Below are 6,452 nucleotides of genomic sequence, written 5' to 3' on the forward strand. Positions count from 1 at the left end.
CATGCTTTCGCTAGTAACATATTAGTACATGCACTGATATGGCACAATATGATTAGTTCTATCATTCATTATAGGATGATAAATAGAAATCAATTTCATTAGTAACCTAACATCATGATAGGCAAATCCACTAACTAACTAATATGATTATCATTCGGATTTAGTAACCTCAATCCATAATGACAGGACCGCAATCCAATCAGTTCCATCGTGCATGATAAACAGGAAGCTCAGCTAATTAGACAGGTAGGGTTCGTTCCGTTCCATCATTACAGGCAAAGGAGAATCTATCTCATCTATGATATAGCAGAGATAAGGTTTGGGCTCAGTTTGTTAGTTCCATTTAGTCTTTTATATCAGTTAGTTCCGTTTAGTCCATCTCTATCCTCCTTTCTGCATTAACATTTCTCTATTTTGCCCGCCCATTTCTAAACACAGATTCAATTTACCTTTTTTAAGTAACATAGGCATAGGCACATTCACCCGTTTCATTAGTTGATCCAGCAGCATACGCAACATAATAATTCAAGGTGGTGGCACCTCACTCAATTCCATACCTTACGACATCTCTTCATGTTTGAGAACCAGTACCTCGCCCAGATGAAGCAGATTGAGTTCCAGTTTGAGTTAAGGAAGGGGTGTGCCTCCATCTCTCTCGCTACATGACTTGCCTAGAGCAGTCGAAGCCTAGAGCAGAACTTGCCTCATGAAAGGATGTGAGTGCGTATAACTATTTGCCTTATGACGTTCTCTTTTTTCAGGAAGGCGTAGCCCATACCATACCATCGCATATCACTCCTCCAGCAACATAGCACAACTTAGGGCTTGTTTCCTATCCAACCCTAGAGCAATACTATAGAACTGGATGCCATTCTATCTCTTTAACCATTAGGTGCTCAGCTCCCTGCATGGTCACTCTGGAGTCTATTTTAGGCCTTCCTATCATTTATTACCCGATGTGTATATTCAGGCATCCGGCAACTCCATGCATGAGTTACTAATTAGGTTTTTTCTTGGTAACTCAGCCGGAAAAGACGAAGAAGAATAGTGGAGGAAGGAAAACCCCAGCACTTGAGTGGAACGCTACGCGGAAATAGGAAGAATATGCGGGAACCGAGAAATAGAATATCTAAGAAATAATAGAACGATATTAGTCTTGTTCATTTCATTGCGATATTATTGATTTTCTCTTTTATTAGAGATTAGAGTGTTTTATAATAGTGCAAGGGCTGAACGGGTTCTGAGGACGGATAGAGTCACTGGTCATTTCAATAATGAAAGGTGGAATATGAAGGGTATGAAGGGCAAGACCTATCGAACCTATCGGGTGGTAAATTCAGTAACAAAAGGGGGAACCGCTCACTTTTTTTGGGGTAGGGGGTGAGGTACGAACCCACTCACCCGACCAAATAAGGGGGAGGGGCCCTCGCCTTATGAAAGACGAGCGATCAATCCCTCACCATATGAATAGTGAGTGACCCCTATGAAGAAGTAAGGGCCCTCACCCATATGATGAGTGAGCGTTAAAACGATGGCGGCCCCCCTCTCAAATAAGTAACTAAAGGCAGTCGAGTGTGCTTACGCACCCTCACCATATGAATAGTGAGTGACCCCTATGAAGAAGTAAGGGCCCTCACCCATATGATGAGTGAGCGTTAAAACCCTCACCATATGAATAGTGAGTGACTCCGTCCCTGGGATCGCGCCTATCAGCCAACCTGGATCGAGCGCATCGACAACAACAGGCATTGACAACTGACTAGCAGCAGAGTACCGGCATACAGTAAATCAACACCTGGAAATAATCATAGGTAAATGATCTGGTTATAGTTGAGTAAAGAGTTCAATTATGTATGACTGGCGGCTGTATGACAAGGACCCTCTGACAATGTGGATGAGACACTGGCTAGGGCTAGTGGGTAATGTCATAAAGATGAATTGATACAACTACAATACTATGGGGGAAGTATAGTTCATGCCACTATAGCGGACCTGCGTGAAATGGGTTCTACACCTATTCCCTCTACCTGGCGGCTCTATATCCTCCTTACCATTAGATAGAGCAGCATCCATCTCGCTCAACCTCAAAGCAAATGATTCGATCCCGCCAACCATATAGAAATGAAATGAAATGACATTCTTCGGTAGTAAAAACCTCTCCCGTTGGTCGAGCCTGCTTACGCATCCTCACTTTCTAAGTTCAGTTGGGAGGTTCAAATTGATAAAAAAGATCATTTCCAAAGAGCCAAAATGTCAATCTGAGTGTTTTCTCACGTGTGGGTGCTCCCCTTCCTTCTCCATCGCCAGCCCGCCATAAATCTATCCAGCAGAATCCCACCCGCCTGACATATCTTTCTTCGACCAGGCTATTTCGTTTGATCCCCTTCCTCGCAGTGTTGGCGACGTGTGACCAGTAAGTTTCACGAGATGGATGCAATGGACGTGTGGTAGGATGGGGGGTGTGTAACGATGGGAGCAATGGGTGATATAGATTGTGTGACCAATCTAGCAATTAGGACACGAAAGCAACTATAATTGATTTGAGCAAGTAAGCATCAAGCTCTGGGTGTAACATATATAAGAAAAAAGTATCAATCAAAGCACGGCGGCGTCCCGTGTGGGCGTTCCCTAGTTTTCCGTCCCGTGCACATAATCGATTCATCAAGCCTAACGTGCAAACTGTTATATCAAAACTATCCTCTAGCAAAACGTCTAGCCATGCCATGGTCCTTATCTTGGTTCATCAAGCAGATGACTTAGTTGTAGTTTCCCTCTAGCCATTGTCTCACCAAACGTTATAGTAGAATCACGTTTTCGACCAGCTTCATCGGGTTGTTATTTTGTCAAGCCCGCAAAGAGGAAGCAGCGAACCGCTGAACCAAAAAGCAAATGATTTCATTTCGCCTCTCTCTAATCAATAGGGAAATTTCATGAAAGGGTATAATTCCTCTCCCTTTGGTTGAGCCCCCTATCGGGTCCTCAATAATCAATAACCGGGAGTGGGACCGCCTATCTTGAAATATGTGGGCTGTAAATCAACCACTATCCGGGCAAGCATCACCCACACCCACCTCCCTGACTGGCATGACCTAACTAGCATGAATGCCACTATGTGTCTGGCGCATTATCCTAAACAGGTGCATCATATATAACGAGCTGTAGTCAAATGCTCTTGGCGTGAAATCGCTCTGACTCAATAACAGGATCATTCGTCCCCGTTCTGGGTTATGGGAAAGTTCTCCTCTTGGCCATTGAAGAAGGTCATTCCCAGGAGTCATAGTCCTTTCAAATTTCCAGTTGTCACTGCTGATAGTTTTTAGTCATAGTACCAAGTTATAGTCCCCTTCTCATAGTCCATAGTCAGTGCCAGTGGTCGTTTACTAGAGTTAGGTCATTGTCACAAGCTCAGGCTATAGCCAAGCATTGACAGTTGATCATACATAGCTGGTCATAGTACATCATTCCCAAATGGTCACTTACAGTGGTCGCCGAGTGGAAGGCCAAGTGGATGTCGAAGAAGTCCAAGTATAAGTCCAAGTGGATTGCTTGCTTTTATATACTGTTACCCCGTTGGGACTAGGTAAGCCGAGGTATTCTTCGAGATGGGTGCTCCCCCCTACCAAATAAGGCGGACAAAGCCCGCATGAAGCCTTCAGGTCAGTGCCGATAGCCGTCAATACTGGTTTCGATGCAGGTATAACACCCAGCCTGCCTTGTTCCACCTCGTCCCGCTCTATGCCAACTAGGCTTTCAGTTGTCAATCAATATCACATAACAACTTGAACACCCTGGTGTCTACTTGGGAAACATATTGATATCTCGTATGATAACAACTTGGGAAACATCATCTCTCCTCTCGTGTATGGTGGAAACTTGGAATGGGTGTGATGTAGAAGGGGTATGGTTGTTTAACGGAGTATTGCGTGATGGGATACTTTTCTCATGATCTGGCGGTAACATGGCTCAATGGATATGCTCGTATGGAAACACCTAGTCTTAATCTCTCCTGTCTGGTAGCAACTTGGAATGTTTTCTTTCGGGGAATGACTAAACCTCCCCTCCCTGAATGGCACTACCTCCTGACCTGATGAATCACTACCTGTCTGCCTGCCCTGAGAAATGTCAAACCTAGCTCCTTTTCCTGAATGGCTCTAGTCCCGCCCCCTCCATCCTCCTTTAAGTATGATCCACTATTGTCGAAGTTGTTGTATTTGTTGGACTTGGCAAAAGGCAAAGGTGAAAGGGTTCTGGCTAAAGGCTGCTTCCTGGTGACTGGCTAGAGGTTTATTGATTCGAGGTCAAAGGCAAAAGGTTCAAGGCTGAAGACTTCTGTTGAAAGTTGAAAGGTTCAAGGCTAAAGGTTCAAGGTAAGGTTGCAAGGTAAGGTTCAAGGTGTGATAGAGGCCCTGGGTGAAAGGTGAATCAGCTCTTAGTGGTTGATCGGTTGGCTCCTAATGTCTTACTTATTGTCAAAAGTATAATAAAGTGAAACCACTCGGTAAACTGAATCTCCCACTAGATTATAAACCGACTTTGGAACTCAATGAGTGCATAATGAGCACCAATCATTTTGTAGATAATAATCATATGGTCGCTTTCAGTCACGAAATCCACCGGCTCAGGCTCTGTATCTGATAATGACTCCCCTATTCATAGTAAGGCTGCCTCTACCTCCTTCGCTGCTTACTCTGTCCCTGGTAAAGGCTGATTCAACTTTGGAAATTGGTACTGCTTTCATTTGCCTATTTTATCACTTCCACCACCTACTTGATTAATAGATCATAGTATATTCCATAATGAAGGTATAGGTAAATCAAACACCTTACTAAGCTTAGTTAAGCTATCACATGTAGAACCTAATAGCTATCTCCATAATCATTGAACTAGACATATCTATACAAGCAATTCCATAACATATAAGAGTCATCAGTGATATCACCTTATCTCTATACTAGTGTTTATCCGTAATATGGAACCAATACTAGCTCTAATCTAGTTGGTGTAAGCAATCAAACCTATAAGCTTGACTAAGATGTATGGTAATGTAAGTAGATTAGCTGAATCCAACACGGTCTCATGTTGTTATGTGATCACATATTACTAGTAGTGCTTAAGCTTTCCGTAATAACTAAGCTCTACGATATCATAGCTAACATATGAGCTATTACTTCTCCTTATCTTTCCATAACTAGTGGATCATAAGAGCTTGAATACAAGGATGTTACTTATCCTTATCTTACCCTAATTAAGCTTACATGATCTATACTAAGAAGGTAAGAATGATACGTATTAGTAGACAATGGGTTTCAGATACGATTCATAAGAAGTCACCTTTCAACCCATACCCGACAGAGATGTCCCCCAGGTCTCCATGCCCGAGAGATGAGGAGAATGTAATGGGGAAGAACTGAAAGTGTAAGGTGAAGGTAAGATTCGTTCATAAGTCATAGGGCAGAGGCAAATTGAAAGCATGTTTCCCAAGTACCCGTAGTTTCCAAGGAGGCGTACCAAGTCGGTATGGATGAGTTGAAGGTCCAACCAAGGATGAGGGCAGAGGCTCAGTTTCAGGATGTTTTCCCGAGGAGTAGTTTCCCGAGGATGCATATCAAGGCAGTAAGTATGAGGCTGAGATTAGAGGACGTAGGGTATATATTATCTAAATAGGTTGGAACATAACGGGTATGCTTGAACCAACCTTCTACCCTGTCATGGGTTCAGATCTTTTCTTTGCATTTGTTTGTTGCGGCAGGTAATGCAGAAGTTGCAAGGTTGTGGCACCTCACTGACACTATTTCCTGATTGCATTATATATGTGAATATCCCACACACAATAAGCTCAACAACTTCTAGCGTGTACTAAATTCCCTCCTGCCTGGTGTCAAAATCCTATGGGATCGAAAGCGAACCTACGTTCTTAATTATTCCGGCTCCCCAGCTCCCCACCCAGCTCCCAAGCTCCAGCTCCAGCTCCCCATCCATCAAGCAAGCTCCCCAGCTCGCTAACAAGCAAGCTACCCATCAAGCACCAGCTCCCCATCAAGCAAGCTAACCAGCCAGCGATCTAAGTAATCCCAGCTAGGCAAGCAAGCAAACGATAGCAAGTTGGAGTTGTTTGGTCGTTTCCAGGCAAGCGAGTAAGCAGTTGGAGTTTGGCTCTCTCTGACCCCCTAAAAAGATGATTGTATTAAGCAATAATGGTGAATAAGGCTGTTTTCCATAACAGGTATCCTATCCAAGTGGCCCAGCTCGAGTAGCCAAGCCAAGCAGCTGGGGCTCCCATCCTAGTGTTGAGTATATTGCATCCCCTGAGCCGAGTAGAGTAGCCCCGCCCAGCCGATGAATGCATCCCGCCAGCTATAGGTAACCGTTCTAAAAAGGCATGGTTGAGTCATAATCAAATCCATTTTATGGTCCCAAGATTATGCCTCCGACCCCTTCCAAACATGGAGCGA

Source organism: Pinus tabuliformis, chromosome 9 (assembly GCF_031772625.1).
Source record: "Pinus tabuliformis cultivar Carrire ecotype Pingquan chromosome 9, CPIR1, whole genome shotgun sequence".
NCBI classification, from domain to species: domain Eukaryota; kingdom Viridiplantae; phylum Streptophyta; class Pinopsida; order Pinales; family Pinaceae; genus Pinus; species Pinus tabuliformis.